This window comes from Chiloscyllium plagiosum, chromosome 8, assembly GCF_004010195.1.
Source record: "Chiloscyllium plagiosum isolate BGI_BamShark_2017 chromosome 8, ASM401019v2, whole genome shotgun sequence".
Lineage (NCBI taxonomy): Eukaryota > Metazoa > Chordata > Chondrichthyes > Orectolobiformes > Hemiscylliidae > Chiloscyllium > Chiloscyllium plagiosum.
This window is the reverse complement of record NC_057717.1, coordinates 101,583,470-101,604,935: the sequence shown is the minus strand read 5'-3', so window position 1 is coordinate 101,604,935 and position 21,466 is coordinate 101,583,470. Positions and strand designations below refer to the sequence as shown.

At 39.6% G+C, this 21,466-nt stretch overlaps 1 long non-coding RNA gene across 1 annotated transcript in view; it reads right to left on the bottom strand.

The window, feature by feature from the left end:
- LOC122552255 overlaps positions 1 to 21,466 on the bottom strand; it is a 102,576-nt gene that overhangs the window by 15,620 nt on the left and 65,490 nt on the right. The window lies entirely within an intron of this gene.

Below are 21,466 nucleotides of genomic sequence, written 5' to 3'. Positions count from 1 at the left end.
GTATGGAATTGGATGGCTTAGAAAGACCAAAAGGGAAATATATTTAAGGGAAAAGAAATGAAAAACTGATTATTTCTTGAACATTTTATTTTTAAACAGAGCTGGAGTTCTGATTAATTAAGCAGCTTACAACAGAATAGCTTTCAGATAATTCAATGGAAAAATACCCCATTATGGATTCTGAATCTGTGTGCTTCTGGCATACAGAAGCTATTCAAATAAACATATGGATTAGATTTTAAAAACATATTGTGCCAAGAAAGTGGAAAAACTTGTCATCTGACCTTGGAAAAACTTTTTGTGTAATGTGAAACCTAAATCTTTCGAACTACCTGGAATGAACCAGATATTTTAATACTTGGCAGCTTGCATTGCTTTTCTAGGTCTCTTTTTCTTTTTGGCAACTTCTTTGTTCCCAAGACCTTCAGCCCCCCACCTCCTGCGGGTGAAGTTATCCTCTTGTCACTCATCTCTTTGACAGGTTTTTGGGTTCGGTGCAGTAAGTAAGCTTGAAACTAACCCGTTGCAACCCTTTGGGGTCACTATTGACTATTTTAAGTCTGTATACTATCATATTGTAATCACAATTCTGTCTGTATCCTCAGGGCATTCCAAAGCGCTTCACAGCCCAGTGCAGTGCATTTGATATGCAGACACTGTTGTAATATAAAGACAAAATTGCTTGTTTCATTATAAATCTATATGCTTCCTCATTTGATATATTTCAATCTGTTTACAATACAACTGGTTTGTGAAATTGTTGCTTAAATTCTTCCAGCTAACTGGTTTCTTGTGTGGACAACATGAGTTGAAATCCCCAAGCTTCATTAACTTTTAAATTCCAATGACTATGTTGTTTTCAATAACCTTGCTCAGGGCTTTTAAGGGTAGCGTCTGATTTTGAGCTTTTGCGTGAAATAAGTCATGTAATAGTGTGAAAGGGAAAATTAAGTGAAAACTGATGGAATGATGCTTTCAGCCTACCAGTAAAATGATGGGATATGTTTAGTTACATGTTTCGAGTATGGGTATTAGTTACTGCATTTCAGCTGGGTTTTCACTGAGTTAAAATGAAGACTTAATGAGCAACTCATCACTTTCTTGTCACTTGTCACTCTCCTGCTCTATGTCATTGATTTCATTTGGAGTCACATTGGAACTCACTGCCAAAATCCATGCTTGAATAACAGTCACTCAGATGAGATATTGTAGGATGAGTCCATGCCACCCAATAAGGGACTAAGCAGAAACAGGGAGAATTTAAGTTTCTCGGGAGTGTGGGGAGGGTGCAGGCATGATGGTGGAGCATAAATTGAAAGACAAAGGAAATCACTTGGTTTTTACTAAAGCGTTGCTGTCTGCCTTCTTTTAAACTGAATAGTGCACTCCTGCTGATGTATGCCATCAATTGCACACTGACATAGAATCATTCTCTTTGATTGCACCTATTATCTATTGCTGTGAAGGTCATTGCTAGCGCGACTGCCTTCTGCTACTAGCTGTTTTCACCCCCAAAGGGGATGATTGTGCTGGAATCTTAGTTATCATGGTGAAATGAGTACTGATATAAAGACATGTGATATCAAAACATTTGTTTCTGTAGCGTTACAGTAAGTAGGCAATTAACAAGATTTTGTGCTAGCAGAATTTCCCGGAACACAAACCAACAATCGAATACACAGAATGTTTTAACTGATCACAACAGAAAATACTGCTGAGTTAATTTAAAGGGCAACAGTGGAGAGTGGCAGAGCATGAGCCTTGGTGGAAGGTGGGAGGAGTCATAGAGTGGGTATGAAGTAGCAGAGTGTGATACTTGCACTGGTGGAGTGGAAAAGATCCTGGGTGACAACCCCAGAGCAGACTGAGAGGGTCTAGTGAAGTGGCCTGCTCTGCTGGTCTGCCAGGAAGAGGAATGTTCCACTTTGCATCTCTCCCTCAACTAGGACCTCCAGATCCCTGCTGGAGAATCCTTGTACCATCTCCCCCTTCTCAGACATCTTCTGGAAACATTCTTGACCGAACAGGACGGTTCAGGATGCAGGTGCTCATTGAGTTTAAAAGATGGCGCAAATGCAAGGGAAGTTGGCCTTTTGGCTGATATCACCTGAGTGGCGAGTTGTTCTGATAACAGTGCATGGTAGGACAGGGCTAGAATCAGAAGTGAGGTGGGTAGTTAATGAGGCAAATTTGTAAGACATGGCAAAACATCTTGCCAGCTCTTGCAGCAGAAATCCCTCCAAGTAGCGTGAGACAACTCATACTTAACCAAAATACCATAAAATTCAGCCTCTCTGCTAAAAAATTAAAAACGAGACCAAAAAAACTGCAGATGCTGGAATCCAAGGTAGATAAGCTGGAAGAACACAGCAAGCCAGGCAGCATCAGGAGGTGGAGAAGTCAACGTTTCAGGTGTAACCCTGATTAGGAAAAAACAAATCAAGACAGCCTGGCTACTTTTGAAGGAAACTGGACAAATTCCTGTCAGTTAACTGTAGAGCTGCAACCACTCAACTGTCAGGAACAGAAATTGCTGGAGAAGCTCAACAGGTTCAGCAGCCTCTGTGGAGAGAAAGCAGCGACATTTCTTTAGAAGCAGATACAATATTAAGGTTTAAGTGGCTTTTAGACAGACACATAAACAGGCAGGGAATAGAGGGATATGGACCATATGCAGGCAAATAGGATTTGTTTGGAATGGCGTCATGGTCAGCACAGTGGTGGGCCGAAGGGCCTTTTCCTGTGCTGTATTTTTCTAGGTTCTAGTTGCTGCCAGACCAGCTGAGTTTCTCCAGCAATTTCTGTTTTTGTTTTAGATTTCCATCATCCGCATTTCTTTGTTTTACTCAAGTGTCAAAGTCAGTACTCTCAGAATTATCCACCTAACGCCCTTAACATTTCATGTTCTGCTTGTCATGATAAACCAAAGACTGATTTGTATTTTTTACTTTTACTTTTGGATTCACCTTTCATCTGTAACCTGAGTATGTTTGTTCTGTTTTATTATCTTTTCTTGCATGGTAGTGGTGAATAAACGTGTTCATTTTTAAACTCAAGATAATCTAGTTAAATTGGCTCCTTTGAAATATAAATATATTAAGGCAGATGACCATATGACAAGTAACAGATGACAAGTGACAGTATGTTTTTTACATTATTTTGTTGCGATCAATCGCTGAAGGGATTAAAAAAAGAAAGGGAGCCAATTCCATTGAGTGAACAATAATTTAGGATAATCCCATCTGGAATCATAACAAATTGGGAACTCTCACCTCACAATACCCCTCAGCTGTTGTAACAATTGGTACTGGAGAGGACACAGGTAATTTGACTAAGATGACAAAAATATAATAGTCAGCTAGTGTCAGTGATGCACATAAATGTTTGCAGACATATTTTTCTTTGAATACAAATGCAAACTCTGAAAATGTCAAGACATTTTGGATGGAAAGGATTCTGAAGGAAAACTGACTGTTATGAATAGATAGAAAATCTTGGACACATTATAAGTCTGACTATAGACAAGTTAACGTTTCAGGTCTGACCCTTTCTTTGATCAAATGCACCACCTTTCGGTGTTACAACCTCAATATGGCATGGAATGTTTTGTATTTGATCCCAAATGTACATTGAGTTAGCTGATCCCAGCTGTTGTGCCAGTGAGATGCTAATTGTCTTCTATACTTCTTGCAGTTAGATTTCCCACACTTCAGCAATGAAGGCAGGGTATTGCCTACATGTTTCTGCTGCGCCACTGTAAATTTTCTGTTACGAGCATGTTCTGTCCTTATTTGAACTGCTTTAATTCGTTGTGCTCATCAGTAGACCTCTAAACATGGGAGGATCATGCTGTAAAAAGTCTCCCTGGCATCAGGAACATGCAGTTACTCAAAACATTCAGTACTGTGGAATCAGGTTTTGCATCTGCAGTTTATTTTTCTGATTTCGTATGTTTACTGTACCCTGGAAATGGGTGAATAAACATGGAACATGCAATCTTGCGGATTAGAATTACACATTTCAATTACACATCATGAGACACTCATGGTGTATGAAAGGATTAAATGGGAATTTATTTTTTACACATTAAGATTGGTTTGGGATTTAATTTGAACAATTAAATCATTTGGAATCGGCTATGTTTCTTTATATAATCAATTTTCAAATAAAACAACAGTGATCTCTTTTTGTTGTAAGGCATCCAGTGGTGGATCACCTGACATTTTCTCCAGTGAGAAATTTGGAAGTTCAATGCCATTGCCAAACTATACAGACCTTATTCTAATTTGCACACTGTCTCGTAAGTCATTACTCTGCACTCACTGGCACTGGTTTACTCTTGGTCCAAGAAAAAAGGTGATTTTAAAGTTCTAATCCTCTTTCAAATCCCTCCAAAGTCCATTGATATCTCTGTAATCTCCTCTAACAATACAACCTTCTGTCTCTTTTGCATTCCATTCAATGCTGACCTCTTGTGCATCCCCATTCTTCTTTCATTCATTTATTGCTGCTATGCCTTCAGCTGTCGCAGTCTTTAACTGTAGAACTCTCTTCTGAATTCTCTCTGCATGTTTACCTCGCTTCTCCTTAAGGCAATGTTGAAGGATGTTCTAGTACTTTGATCAAGGCTTTGGTATCTAATCTAATCTGTTTATGCAAATCGGAATCAAATTTTGTTCCTCTCCTGGGCACATTTTATTAGGTTAATGGTGTTATATAAATGCAAGTTAGTGTAGTTATTCCATTACAAAACTTAAGCCATTATGCTTACTGTTGATTCACTTGCTCTCAATAAGCACGTTAAATAGGTGTACACAACTTGAAATAAACTGTGAAATCTTTTGCTGTATTGCATTTGAAGGTTTTGTGTTGGCGTTAATGATTTTCCTTGAATAACTACATTAGAGGCTGAAATTGTAGCACCCATTAATTCACCTGATTACCTAGGTTTGAGGTTTCACTCTTAAGCAGCCTGAATTTCACAATTAGCTGAGATCACTTGTAGCAAACATAGTTCAGTTCAATATAGTAGACTAGGGAACTGAACCTGGGACATACTGTTCTTTATGAACTAGTGTTGAAGTAGATAGCATCAGGAGATCTTTGCAAGTTCTTTCTAAATACGGGTTTCAGTTTAGAAGGACGTTCTGCTTGGCTGTGTGTGTGTGTATACACTGATGGAACAGAGCTAATGCATGGCAATAACAAATTCAAGTAGCAATGTTTGGTTGTTTTGAAAATAGTCCATATTCACTAATGGACTTTCAGGAAGGGAATAAATGTTGAGCTCCATAGAAATGAGGTGTGGGAGAATTTGGGTGAGGCATTTAGACTCCATATCAGACTCTGCTGATCTGATTTATTGGGATGGAAGCGAAAGATGACTTTCTTGATTTGTAACAACTTGTTTCTTAACTTTATGACGCTGTGACTGGGATAGAGACAACAATCAGCTTTGTCTTCCATTGAAAGTAATGGGACCATGGAAAACACAGCAAAAGATATCTGCCTTTCTGCTGTTTATTCATTTGCTGCTACTGAGAAAACAGCAAGTGAAGTGTTACAGCTGAGATTCCTTTTCTGTAAAGGATGACTCAAAGCACACAGCCAAAGCAACTGAAACAAGAACAGATGTCTCACAAATTTGGCAGATGTTGATGGTGGAGCAATACGTACCCGATAAGTTAACTATTAACCACAGCAGTGCGTTTTTGTCAGCAGTTGCAGAAGATAGTCGTAAAAACGCTACAATCCCAGGTGGTAGTTAAAGGTGGAAACCAAAGTTTCTAACCATGTGGCCAGTGCCATTTTTGTTAGCAGGTGACTATAAATGTGAACACTTCTTTCTGATCATTCATCCTTCTTCCTCTGCAAGGAAACTTCGCACTCTCACCCACCCCATGCCCAGAAATGGGAGCAAGCAGGCCCCTGTACCATTGTTACAGAAAACGGTCAAGAATATTTTTCAAAAATATAATGCTTTTACAGCTTGATCTATTTTATTTCTCTATTCCACTGTGAAAACTCCAATCTCCATTGTAACCACAGTAATTTGATACATGCTTTACTGATGTCTGCATCTGTACTGAAATATTTCCACAGAGGCCGGTATCCCATCACCAAGTTACCCTTTATTTGCACATGGAGAGTCCTTGACACTGATCCAGCTCCCTCAGAGCCAGCTCGCAAAGTGAACGGGATGTCTGACACTCCTGTTCTTATCTGATTGGATCAGATTAACAGTCCCATTCAGGGAACTCCTATCCTATGGGATCCACCTGATTGACCATAAAGGTTTCAATTCTGGTTGTAATGGCCCTTTAGTTTCCCCCATCGTCCTCAGCTGTTTCAATTTTAGCAGCTGCATCCAACGTCGATATTCTCAGCTGAGACTGGAAGTCAGGCTTATGCCTGAAACATCGATTTTGCTCCTTGGATGCTGCCTGACCTGCTGCGCTTTTCCAGCAACACATTTTTCAGCTGAGACTGGAAGTGAGTTCAGAAAATTTAAAACCATTCTTCCAATGGTGGTACCACCCGTGATGTATCTGCCAGGAGGCAGCTCAATGCATCTGCATTTGCTACTTGGCCTCCTAGACGGTATTCCAACTTGTACTTATGCACACTTAGTATCAGAGTCCACCACCAAATTTAGCCTGAAATTATTGGCAGCACTGCCTTGTCCGCTTTAAGGAGATCTAGCAGGGGTTTGTGATCCATTATTATTACAAATTTACGTCCGTAAAGGTATTGGTGAAACTTCCTGATGCCAAACCTTCCTTTTATATCTTGGCATTTTAGACTCTGCATTAGTTGAAGTCCTGGATGAAAAAGTTATTGGGCATTCCTCTCTATTGGCCATGTATGAGCTTAATACTACCCCAATGCCGTATGGAGAGGCATTGCATGTCAATACCAAGATCTCGCATAGGATCATAGTATGCCACTTGTGGACCTTAGAGGATGATAACTTCACTTCTCTGAAAGCAATGGCTTGGCTATGCAACCATTTCCAAGGCTGACCCCTTTTTAAGAGTTGAAAGGTGCCAGAATGAAGGCCAGATTATGTATGAACTTTCCATAATAATTCACCAGCCTAAGGAAAACCTAAGCTCCAGTAAAGACGTGGGAGCCGGGGGACCTTTGATCGGCCTCATTTTATTTTTCAACAGATGAAACCTGGTCTTGTCGACTCTGAGCTCTAGTAGGTCACTGGGGTGCCTGGAACACACATTTTTCCCTTCTAAGGCTTACACCCGTCTGGGAGAAGTGTCTCAGAACTATACCCAAGTTCTCTAAGTGCTCCTTATTGGTCTTCCCTGTAATTAGCATGTAATCTAGATAATTGGCAACCTGAGGTGAGCCTTGTAAAAGGTTATCCAACATCCGCTGAAAAATTGCACAGGCTGATGATACCCCAGTTGACAATTTCGTATATTGGTACAAACCCTAATGGGCATTAGTTGTAGAATATTTTTGGGAATCCTCACCTAACTGCAATTGCAGGCACGCATGGCTCATGCCCAGCTTTGTGAAGGACAGCCCCCTCTGCCAACTTTGCATATAAATCCTCAATGCGAGGGATTGGGTTATTTAACCAGCTGCAAAAAACACTTTACCATTTCTTTAAAATCCCCACAAAGGCGAACCGGCCCATTAGGCATCACAATCGATGTGACCGGTGCTGCCCATTCCGCAGACTGGACTGGTTTAATGATCCCTTCGCTTTCCCGCCTTCTGATTTCTGGCTCTACTTTTGCCCGTAAGGCAAATGGCACTGAGCGGGTCTTGCAGAATCGTGCAATTACTTCCTGGTCAGCATGCAAGGTGACCTTGGCTCCTTTGATAGTCTCTAGACTTTTCTGAAAAACTTACGGGTATTTACTCAGGACTTCAATCAGTCAGCCATTTTCTAATCAAAAAATGTCGACCCAATCAAGGTGAATCTTTCTCAACCAATTTCACCCCATCAAGCTTGGGACTGAGTCTTTTACTACAAATAGTGGTAACTGAACCTGCTGCTTCTAATAAGAGACCACAACCAAAGTCATACCGTTAATCTCTAAACGTTCCCCAATATAGGTTCGCAGAGTAGTCAAGGTTGGAGTCCAGAGTGAATTTTGTTCAAGGTTGGCTCTGCAGTCAATGAAATAGCTGTGTGGTGTAGACCTCCATTAGAACTGGGTCTGTGTTTAACCAGTCATTTATTTTGATTGGTTCTGATTTGGATGTTGGTCAGCAATTTCATTGTTCCAAACCAGATGTAGATAGACTTTCCAGGGTGTGTGCACACCCCTGGATCCCAGCCTTTGTGTTCTCTTATGCAACTTAGGTCCTGTGGGGTTTTTTTGCTGTCAAGTCTGCATGCCAGCTGCAACTTCAATGCCTTGCTGGCCTGGATCCTGAAAGAAATTTTAATTGTTTGCCTGAGGCTTGGCTTTGTTGTGGGGTTTTGCAGTGGGCTGACATATTGTCCCTCTGTTCAGGATATGTCGTGAGTGAGGCTATGCAATTGGCTTCACTCAAGTGGTGTTCCCCAAGCTCAGTTGGGCTGGCAGGGGTGTTCACCTTGCAACTCATATGCCCCACTTGCCTGTTCCAATGATAAAGCCAGTTGTAGTACCTGTTTGAAGTCCAATTGGGGTTCAGCTCGTACGCACTTTTGCATGGTTATATCATTAACCCCACTCTCGTTGCCACTGAAATAACTTCACAGAGGCCGGTCTCCCATAATTCAGTCTCCCTCTATTTATTTGGGGAAATTCTTTGACACTGATCCAGCTTTCTAAGAGCTAGCTTTGAGAGTGAACAGGATGTCTGACATTCCTGTTCTTACCTGTCAACTAGGGCTCTCTGACTGGACCAGATTAACAGTACCAGTCAGGGAACTCACATTCAATGGCTGACCTTGTTACAATATCCACATATATCTTCCCCTGACGACTGTGTTTTGGACCAGACCAACCGCCCCTCTCAAAACATATTAAGAAGGTAGCCTAGACCCTAACGTATAAAGTATAACTCTATTGAAATACTTAATTAAATAATATATATTAACAACAACTATTTGACTATTCCAATATAATAACATCCCATAAACACACCCCTGGCAAAGGCAAATTCAGCAAAATAGGTTATTTCAGTTGCAATTCCAGCAGGAGGAAGAGAACCAACTTTTGGTTACAACAGAGTGTGGAATAAGAGCTTCCACATCTAGTTACAAGATCTCAGCAACTGCTGAAAGCTAAAACTAAAGATTCTGGTTCTATAGGAGTTTGACCACACCATTGCCTCTATTGTTCCAACTTTTAAAAAAAATCCAAGGCCCCACAAGTTGATTATTTTATTGACTTTAAAGAGACTACTTGGCACTTATGTCTTAAACTTTTTTCATTAAAAACAGCCATAGTATTGTCACACCTGGCAAAAGGTTGGTATCCTTAATTCTAATCATTACTATTTCAATTGCCTATACAACCTCACTCAAATCCTTTCTTTCCACTGTTATGATTGTGTATTTTAGCAACATTGCTATTGTGCATTCTAATTTTCCCATCCTTTCTGAATATCCCATTGTCTGGGTCTGATTCAAAGCTAAGTATTCCAATGTGTAGCTCTCTGTATTGGCTACTGCCTTATGATCTCTAAGCTCAATTTGTACTTATTTAAAGCTCTTTCTACAATTCCCATTGTTGTATTTGCTCCGCGTATTCATGGCTATAACTCTCTTCCTTGGATAACTGTCACCACCTTGACCTGATAGTCTTTTTCTCACACTTTTAGTTGCTGTGCACTGATATGTAGTCAATTTAATATGATTTATTTTTCATCACACCTGCTCTTTTTTTAACAAGTACTTTAGCATTATTTCCTCTGAACATTTCTGTTCCCAGACCATATTATCTTTGTCGCCTTTTGTAATTTAATCTTTGCTTTTAAGCCACATTTTATTTTTACCTTTTTAGATTATTATCTCTCCATTCAGACTCTCTCTCGATCTGAATGCTTGTTTAAGAGCTCTGCTACAGTGTTGTTTATCGTTTCAGCCATTCGAGTCTTCCCAGTTGGCCATAGAAAGTATTGCGCGATGCATGGACCAATGATGAGAGCATAAGGGTGGAGGTTATACACCCAACCAGACTTGGCAACATATCCCTGTATTGGTGCCAGTCTCCCGTGATTCAAAAGCACTAATTTCTATGCCTGTCTTACAGACACACTTTTAACTTCCCTGATCTCCTCATCTACATATCAATCACCAATGCTTTGGGATCACAAACCAATAATGAACTAACGACCCAAACATTAAAAATTTTGGTAATTGGTGCAGATGATCCCATTCACAACCACTTATTAGCTTTGGCGTGAGACTATAGTCTGTGCAGTAGTAAGTAATATCACTTGGAAAACAAATTCACTCAATTGCAATTTTAATTTTAATCTCAAAAATATAGGGGCAATGTTTTTAGGTAATTCTCTATTGTATGAATGAGGGAAAGCAAAAAGATTAATACAAATGAATAGCCTGAATTGGTCCTTAGGTTTCCCAGGAGGTTTATGTGCTCAGAACTCTTTCACATTAATCCACTTTGTTCTAAGACTGTAATCACTGTTCTTATTTTCACAATCTTAAGTCTATCAATTTGAATCAAAGTCGTATGAGTCATGACAAATCTGTGGTAATCTCATAACAATGAATTGGAAATAAAAAGCCTTTTCCCATCTTAAATTATCTCGGATGACAAGTTTTATGGTGAACCAGATGTGCCAATTTGCCCAAACGTTTTTAAAAAGAAATTTGCAACTTCCAGGCGCTTCCCTCTGGACAACATTTCCTGTCTCTCTTTATTTTATTGATATGTGCAGGGATCCTCTGGACCATCTTTATTTAGTTGTACGTCAGTTGGTAGCATCACCTCTCACCTCTAAGTCACATGGTTCCAGGTTCACAGAGTCCATTCCAAAGCCTGTGCACAAAAATCAAGGCTGGCTCTTCAGATCATTACTGAGGTCGTGCTGCACTATTTGAAATGGACTATTTCACATAATGTGTTAAACCAAGATTCTGGCTGCCCATGGGACTGCATGAAGAGGAGCTGAGGGACTTAGCTGACCCAGTGTCCTTTCCGATACTTAGCTCTCAAACAGTACCATTAAAACAAGTGTGGGCATTATCAGCTTGCAAATTGGCTGCCATGTTTCCGACAATACAACAAGACCCACAGTTATAAAGTAACTGACTGTCGAGTGTTTGAGATGTATGAATGTCATGAAAAGTGCTGATATAATGTACGTTATTTTCTTTTGTTCCTTCTAAGCTTTAATTATACCATCCTATACTTTTTTCATTCCTCAAAGTCCCAAACATCATGATTCAACATTGTCTCCACTTCTAACACTCTCTTTCTGAGGAGGCCAAAGATGCCAAACCTCTCATCTTCCACAGCTTTTTCTTTTCTCTGCAGTTTTCAAGCTTTGAAGTTCATGTTTGACATTACCTAATCACCACTTCCTGAAATACCTCATCTTTGGAACCAGAACTAGGGGGCATAGGTTTAAGTTGAGAGGGAAAAGATATAAAAGGGATCTAAGGGGCAACATTTTCTTGCAGAGGGTGGTGCTTATGGGGAATGAGCTGCCACAGGAAGTGCTGGAGACTGGTATGATTTCGACTTTTAAAAGGCACCTGAATGGATGTATGATTAGGAATGGTTTAGAGGGATTTTGACTAAATGCTGGCAAATGAAACTAGATTTATATAGAATATCTGTTTGGCATGGACAAGTCTGTTTCTGTGCTGTATATCTCTATGATTCTATGACTCTATATGGATCAGGGTGTCGGTGCACCAAAAAGCAGACAGATGATGTTGCATGTGGTCAACTGGGTGAAAAATAGCATTCACAATTTGAAGTCTACCTCATGAACGATCCTACTGTGATTCTACAAACTATCATAAATGTACAAAGGACTAACAGAATCTTGAAGGTGGTTGATTTGCCTGACTTTGCAGTACCTGGTGTCAGCTTATCTCAGAAACATCAAATCCAGCTTCTCCAAAAGTCACATTATTTGTGTAATCAATAAGTGAACACTAGACACAGTTCCACTTTTGATCTTTGAATTGCAAAATGAAAACACCTGGTATATTCTCTGCAACATGGCTGTCAACATTTCTGCTTTATGCAGCTTATATTCCAAATAGTTAGTAGTCAACTAAAGTTCAACTAAATAACTTAACTATACCCAATAATCAAGGGTCTAAAGAGTGCGTTAAAGTAACTTTCACTAGAGAAAATGTACTAGGGAAACTAATCGGATTAAAAGCCTATACCTTCCCTAGACCTGATGAGTTACATCCAAGGATTTTAAAGAGAGCAGCTACAGAGATGGTTGATGCAGTTTAGCAAGCTTCCAAGATTCTGAAAAATCTCTCAGAGGATTGGAAAACTGATAGTACAACACACTTATTCAAAAAGAGAGGGAGATAAACAAACCAGTAACTAAAGATTGACTTAGTTTAATATCTGACATTGTGAAAATGTTAGAGTTCGTTATAGAGGATGTAAAAGCAGAGCATTTAGAAAGACATAATATAAACAAGTGAAGTCAACATGACTTCATGAAAGGGAAAATGTAATTTTCCCTTTATCTATTTATTTCATTTTAATAAATAAAGAGAAACCAGTAGGTGAAACATTTTTGGATTTCCAAAAGATGTTTAATAAAGCACGACACATTAGACTGTGGTGTTGAGGGTGGTTTGTTGGCATGGATAGGGGATTGGTTAACAAACAGAGACAGAGAGTTGGGATAAAGGGAGCATTTTCAGATGACACTTGTAACTAGTGAAATGCCACAGGGATCAGTACAGGGGCCACAATTATTTACAATATATATTAATGACTTGGATGAGCGAAGTGATTGTACCATCACCAAGTTTTCAGATGACACAAAAATATAAGGGAAGGCAAGCAATGAGGAATACACACAGAGTCTGTAGAGGGAGAGAAATAGATTAAGTCAATGGGCAAAAACTTTGCAGACAGAATATAATGTGGGAAATGTGAGGTTTTTCACTTTGGCAAGAAAAGTAGAAGAACTGAATATTATTAAAATGAGGAAAGATTGCAAAAAGCTGTAGCATAAGGGGGATCCTTGTTCATAAATCACAAAAAGGTAGCATTTATGTTTAGCAAATGATAGAGAAGGTAAATGAACTGTTGGTCTTTATTTCAAAGGGAATGGAATATAAAAATAAGGAGGTCATGCTATAATAATACGGGACACTAGTCAGGCTACAGCTGGAATACAATGAACAGTTTGTCCCTCGATGTACTGGCAGAGGAGGTTAGGTGAATTGGCCACGCTAAACTGCCCGTAGTGTTAGGTGCGTGGGTAAATGTAGGGGAATGGGTCTGGGTGGGTGCGCTTCGGCGGGTCGATGTGGACTTGTTGGGCCAAAAGGCCTATTTCCACACTGTAAGTTATCTAATCTAGTGTAAGTAATCTAATCTAATCTAGGAGGTAATTCAGAGAAAGTTCACTAGGTTTATCCTGGATTTGCATAGACTGACTCATGAAGAGAAGCCTGTATTCTTTGGAATTTAGGAATATGAGATGCAACATTATTGAAGCAAACAAGATTCTCAGGTGACTTCACAGGATGGATGCAGAAAGGTTGTTTTCCCCATTATGGGAGGATCTAGGACCAGGGGGCATCATCACAGAATAGAGGATCATCCATTTAAAACAAAGATGAGGATGAATTTCTGCTATGAGAGGATAATGAATCTGTAGAATTCTTTACCTCAAAGGCTGTGAGGCTGGGTCATTACGTATATTAAAAACTGAGCTAGGCAGATTTTTAATCTGCAAGAAAATCAAGGATTGTGGGAAAAAGGCAGGAAAGTGGAGTTGAGAATAACTGTATCAGCCATGATCTCACTGAATGGCAGGGCAGATTCACTGGACCAAATTGCGTACTTCTGCTCTGACATCTTATGGTCTGATAGCCTTACAGCAAACATGATGTTGCCAGTTAGTATAGTCAGGAGAAAATCAAGAGTACATGAGATGGATCTCATGGAGGAGATGTGCCTGATGAGGACTGAGAGATGACGATGTGAAGAAGAAACTGGAATATGATAAATTTCCACTACCACTCACTTTACCTGTTACTGAGGCCTACACCTGTTAACAAGTCTCTACCTTATGTTGTTGTAGTGTTTCCATAGTATTTCTGACAGAAATTTCAAGACAGTCTAGGACCTAAGCACAGGAATGTGGTGAGGTTTTGGGGGAAAGTGTGATGTCATACAGTACAGAAGCAGATCCTTTGGTCCAAATCATCCTTGCCGACCAGATGTCCCAATCTGACCTATTCTCATTTGTCACCATTTGGCCCACATCCCTCTAAACCCTTCCTATTCATATACCCTTCCAGATGCCTTTTAAATATTGTAATTGTACTCACCTCCACCAGTGGAATGGGAAATAAGAATTGAGAAAGAAACAGTAAAATAATGCATAAATGCATCACAAAAAGTGTAGTAATAAACCCAAAAGATGAAAAAGGTATCATATTGTCCTTGGATCTGAGAAGTATATCACTTCCAGCCAAGCTAACAGTGCATGTTTTGGGGTAGCACCAAAATCCATGCCAGCTTGTCTAAGATTTCGAGGGGGACAAGTATCATCTGGAATTTTCAGATTGTTCTGACAGCAAATAAGTACCTTCTGCTAGGAACTATCACTATTTGAGCATTTAGGTTTGTGGCTCAGGTTGACTGGCTCCAAAATCGAACAGTAAATTGATGTAATCTGATAAGTTTAATAATTCTTTGAGAGATCAAACAGCCATCACTAAACATAAAAACAAACTTCAGTACTAGTTCCTGTATCTTAGGAGAGGAGGAAAAGTGATAAAATTGGAGAAAGTGAAAGAGATTTCAATAGTTAAACTTCAAAGAAGAATGCGGATGTTCTTTTGGGGCTTGAAATGGCATTCCACGATTCTTTAGTTGAAAAGTCTGCTTTCCCACTGTTTTATTTGGATTTGAACTACAAACGCTGCTATTAACTTTGTCTCGTTTCTGATTAATGCGATTATAGTAAAGGTTACTAGCTCGCAGTTTCCAAAATGGACAATGCAATCTTTGTAATTCTTGTCAATATTCTAGAATTTTATGATCATTAAACCCGTACTTGTAAATCTAAACAAACATTAATTATGAAATTACAGAAATTTGATTTGTTACTTAAAAACATGCTGCAGTCTTTGTGCAATAATTTACCTTGTCCATATGCTCAGACAGAGAATATAGATAAGCAAGGAGACTTTTTAAAAAGTTCATCTGAAATGTTTACTTGTTTCTCCCCACTGCCAAATTTTCAATGGTTTTGAAGTTGCCAAACTATTTCTGAAAAGCTTTTTCGAAAATAAAAAACAAACATGAAACCAAGACTGAATTTAGTACCTAACGGAAAAAGTATAATGACCCAAACGTGATCAGATCTGAAGTATTCTCAAGGTGAAAGGTGCAATAACTGTACACTAGGGAAGGTTTGGAAATTACATCAGAATTTCTAACAAAGTTTATAAAAAGGGTTATGTACAACACTTCTCCTAAGCTGTGTAGCTGCAGACAAGCAGTCCCTTTAAGGTTTCCCACATGACAATCAGCATGCTGACCCCGATCGCGGCATTATCGTTATCCAATAACAAGAATGCAATGAACAGAATCACCGAATTGTTACAGCATAGAAGGAGGCAGTTTCACTCATTGTGCCTGCACTGTTGTCCGACCCTAATACTAATAACGAAAATCTGCTCATGCCCTCTCATTTTTCAGCTAGGAATGGTAGTAACTGAACTATATAGATCAGTGTACCTTGAATCACATCTGGATTGGCATTTGTAGGATGGCATTTAGACTCAGCAATGTTGGTCCGTGAAGAGAAAATCTGAAAATTACCCACTTCTAGTCGCTAACCAATGATCCCAGGCAAAAGGTGAAGCTACATGGTTTTACTGTGTGAGCTAATGCAATGTCTACATGGCAAATATTCTGTCAATATTCACAGTTGTGCTGGTAGAGCTACATCTCGGCAGTGTTAATTTCTTTGGGACTGGAGATAAAATAAGCAATATTTTCTAAAACTCTCTGGAACATGGCTAGTCTGACCCAACTACATTTATTTTGATCATATCACATTATAAACAAGGCTTTTTTTGCCTTTCCGAGTGATAATATGAACTATGGAGTATGATATTGACAGAGAGAGGTAAAACAGTAATTATTAGATTAGGATAGAGTTTTTGGAGGCCTGGATTAATAAATTGGGCACCTATGAAATTCCATAGCACTGAGAGGGTTAATTTACTGTGTGCTATTGTGATGCTGTTGAAAGTGAAAAGATCTCTTTCTCTTCTTTTTGGGTTTGCTTTTTCTTTTTGGCAGCTGCCCAACAGCCCAGTTTATCTCCTCATCACAAACACATGTTTCAGTTTCACCAGCATAGTCCTCTGTGGGAACATTCTTCAAATCATAAGCAAGTTAGGGTTGTGATTTTTTTTTCTCTCTCTTCTTTCGCAAGAATAGCTGACACATGTTGGGAAATGTCCACTTAGATCTTAGACGCACATTAACATTGTGCGAGTAACATCCAGGATTTTCAATATGTGATCAGGCGAAAAGCATCAATTGCTGATTTGTTTTTCTCCTCCTCCCATAAATCTAATTAAAAATAAATGTGGAAGCTAAAATATTAAATTTATTCTTATTAGCTTATCAACAGAGAAGATCTTTTGTAATAGGTTCTTGTCTAACTTTGGACGGGGTACATATCTGAACTGAACTGATATGTCAGTGCATAAATAGTTATAATAGCGATACACGACCTCCTGTCTGTGACTGCTACTGATAGTTTGGCTGTTGGTATGGAAAGATCTCCATTTGTACTCTAGTCAAATTCCTGCTGTAAACATCCTTTATTTAATATCTTATTTTTTTCCCAGCACAGATTACTTCTATTATTTGTCAAAGCTGCACCGAATGATCTGCAGATATTGCAAACCCACAATACAATCATGACGCAGGGGTGGTCTTGCAGCACTTCTGGTTTTCCCTGACTGAACTTACCTCAGGATAATTCATTTAAGTGATAGCTCATTGTGCTCCTGGGGTTGCAAAGCTGACCAAGGTGCAGGAGGTGGGATGTCTGTGGTCACGGGAGACTTGTTCAAGGCTCAAACAGAGCAATTGAACTTCAGCTTTAGAAAAGCTTTACTGCAGACGTGATTTTCACATCCCTGGAGGTGGCGAGAAGGGCAAATAATAAGACCATAAGAAATAGGAAATGGAGTAGGCCATTTGGCCCCTTGAGCATACTCTGCCATTCAATAGGATCATGGTTGATCTGAAATTCCTCACATCCACTTTCCCACATTTTCCTCGTAACCCTTGACCTCCTGACTGATCAAGAACCTATCTGAGCCTTAAATACACACAAGGACCCAACCCCCCACAGCTCTCTGAGACAAGGGGTGCCATAGACTCTCAACCCTCTGAGAGAAGAAATTCCTCCTCATCTCCATTTTTAATTGGTGCCCCTTTATTGTCTATCCCTATTTTGCTGGTGAAGGTGATGCTGAGCAGCTTTCTTGAACCACTGCAGTCCTTGGAGTGCATAGATACCCACAGAGCTGTTAGGAAGGACGTTCCATCATTTTGATCTAAACTTTGGCAAGTAACAGTGTCTAATGTGTTGAAAATATTTGGCATTAGAAATTGTGTCCATGTGTCAAGTGTTATGATTCTATCGGATGTTAATACTTGACAAGACAGATCCCAGACTGAAACCTAGCTTGATAGATCATATGTTATTTTGTTTTGATTTCAGTTAAGTGGTCTGGCACTCAAAACAAGCACATAATGCTGCAGATTTTGCTTTAACAATAAAACAGAAGATAAAAAAAAGAAAACAAAGATTTTTAAATGCAAAGTAAATGTATAATCCTATTAATCTTAAAATACTGTTTTATAAATTGGAAAGTAAAACAACAGCTTTTGTGTAATGTCCAAAACACACCTATGGTACAGTACTCAAAACACCACTTGTGCTGTACTCGCACCAGAGTTCCTGTCTCTAATACCTCAACAGGCTTAAGTCACTCATAACTTGTTAACTTATGGACAGGAACTGCCTTTTCCTGGTGTTATTCATGCATCTGAACTTAAATCCTTTAAGTAATCTCTTCAGGAATTTATTACAACACTTTTGGTCTGGGACTAACAACAAACCTGTACTCAGGGTAGGAAAGGGGGCAAGAGAGGAGGGGGAGTGGCATTTTTGTTAAGGAATAACATTACTGCTGTAATTAGAGAGGATATTCCTGGGAATATGTGCAGGGAAGTTATTTGGGTGGAACTGAGAAATAAGAAAGGGTGATTACCTTATTGGGATTGTATTATAGACCCCCCTGATAGTCAGCAGGAAATTGAGAAATAAATTTGTAAGGAGATCTCCATTATCTGTAAGAATAATGGGGTGTTATGGTAGGGGATTTTAACTTTCCAAACACGGACTGGGACTGCCATAGTGTTAAAGGTTGAGATGGAGAGGAATTTGTGAAGTGTTTAGAAGAAAATTTTCTGATTCAGTATGTGGATGTACCTACTAGAGAAGGTACAAAACTTGATCTACTCTTGGCAAATAAGGCAGCGCAAGTGACAGAGGTGTTAGTGGGGGAGCACTTTGGGGCTAGTGACCCTAATTCTGTTAATTTTAAAATAATGATGGAAAAGGATAGACTGGATCCAACAGTTGAAGTTCTAAATTGGAGGAAGGCTAATTTTGACGGTTTTCGGCAAGAACTTTCAAAAACCGATTGGGACAGATGTTCGCAGGTAAAGGGACGGCTGGAAAATGGGAAGCCTTCAGAAATGAGATAACGAGAGTCCAGAGACCATGTATTCCTGTTAGGGTGAAAGGAAAGGCTGGTAGATGTAGGGAATGCTGGATGACTAAAGAAATTGAGGGTTTCGTTAAGAGGAAGAAGGAAGCATATGTCAGAAATAGACTGCAGAAATTGAGTGAATCTTTAGAGTATAAAGGCAGTTGGAGTATACTTAAGAGGGAAATCAGGAGGGGAAAAATGGGACATAAGGTGGCTTTGGCAAATAGAGTTAAGGAGAATCCAAAGGGATTTTATACAAACATAAAGAACAACAGGAGAACTAGGAAGTGAATAGGACTTCTCAAAGATCAGCAAGGCAGCCTATGTGTGGAACCGCAAGAGGTGGAGAAAGATGCTAATGAGTATTTTGCAACAGTATTTAGTGCGAAGAAGGACATTGAAGATATAGAATGTTGGGAAATAGATTGTGACATCTTGAATAATGTCCCTATTACAGAGGAAGGGGGTGCTGGATGTCTTAAAATGCACATGGGTGGGTAAATCCCCAGGACTTGATCAAGTGCACCGTAGAACTCTGTGGGAAGTGATGGAAGAGATTGCTGGGCCCCTTGTTGAGATATTTATATCATTAATCGTCACAGGTGAGGTGCCAGAAGACTAGAGGTTGGCTAATGCAGTGTCACTATATATGAAAGGTGGTAAGGAAAAGCCAGGGACCTATAGACTGGTGAGTCTGACATCGGTGATGGGCAAATTGTTGGAGGGAATCCTGAGTGACAGGATTTACATGTACTTGGAAAGGCACGTTCCGATTAGGGATAGTTAACATGGCTTTGTGCGTGGGAAATCATGTCTCACTAACTTGACTAAGCTTTTTGAAGAAGTAACAAAGAGGATTGATGAAGGCAGAGTGGTAGATGTGATCTATATGAAGTTCAGTAGTTGCAAGTGACGGAGGTATTAGTGGGGGAGCACTTTGGGGCCAGTGACCCTAATTCTGTTAGTTTTAAAATAATGATGGAAAAGGATAGACTGGATCTAACAGTTCGACAATGTCCCTCATGGTATACTAATTAGCAAGGTTAGATCACATAGAATACAGAGAAAACTAGCCATTTGGATACAGAACAAGCTCAAAGGTTGAAGACAGAGGGTGGTGGTGGAATGATTTGGATGTGAATATAGGAGGTATAGTTACTAAGTCACAGGTGACACCAAAATTAGAGGGGTAGTGGACAGCGAAGAAGGTTTCTCAGAGTACAATGGAATCTTGATCAATGGGCCGATGGGCTGAGGAGTGGCAGATGGAGTTTAATTTAGATAAATGTGAGGTGTTGCATTTTGGAAAGGCAAGTCAGGGCAGGACATATATACTTAATGGTAAGGTCCTGGGGAGTGTTGCTGAACAAAGATACCTTGAAGTGGAGGTTCATAGTTCCTAGAAAGTGGAGTCGCAGATAGATAGGATAGTGAAGAATGCATTTGGTATGCTTGTCTTTATTGGTCAGAGCACTGAATATAGGAGTTGGGAGGTCATATTGTGGCTGTACAGGATGTTGGTTAGGCCACCTTTGGAATATTACCTGCAATTCTGGTTTCCCTCCTCTCAGAAGGATGGTGTAAAATTGAAAGGCTTCAGAAAGGATTTACAAGGATGCTGCCAGGGTTGGAGGGTTTCAGCTATAGGGAGAGGCTGAATATGCTGGGGCTGTTTTCCCTGGAGCATTGGAGACTAAAGGGTGATCTCATAGAAGTTTTTAAAATCATGAGGGGCAGGAATAGGGTGAATAAGCAAGGCTTTTTTCCCTGGGGGGGGGGGGGAGTTCAGAACTAGAGAGCACAGATTTAGGATGAGAGGGAAAAGATTTAAAAGGGACCTAAAGGGCAGCTTTTGCATGCAGAGGGTGGTACGTGTATGGAATGAGCTGCCAGAGGAAGTGGTGGAAGTTGGTACAATTGCAACATTTAAAAGGCATCTTGATGGTATATGAATAGGAAGGGTTTGGAGGGAAATGGCCATGTGTGGCAAATGAGACTAGATTAATTTGGGATATCTGCATGGACGAGTTGGGCCGAAAGGTCAGTTTCCATGCTGTACATCTCTCTGAATCTAATGTAATCTTGGTTCACTGCAATCTTCCCTTGTCAGGATTGCCAGTCTATACAAGCCTGTTCAAAATGCAAAATAAAGCTAAAAGAAAATCTCTCTGTCTGACCTGTGGGTGTTTCCCCCTTCCTGAAAAAACAAGCTCCAGAAATCATGAACAAGCCTTCAGGGCCCATTAATTACATTGCTGGGTTTCAAAACAGTTTTAGGTAAACAAAAATCTCATTGTGGTGCACAAAAAACAATTGATTCTAAATCTCGGCCTCAAAAAGCTGTTTTAAAATAAATCTTTATGGCTACAGAAATACTTACAAGTCAATTATTAATTTCCAAATGACAGAAAACTCACATTGCATTATAAAAACTTGCATTACAGTTATCACGTGGACTACATCACACAAGCTAACAACTAATGTTAGGGTTGCAAATGACAATAC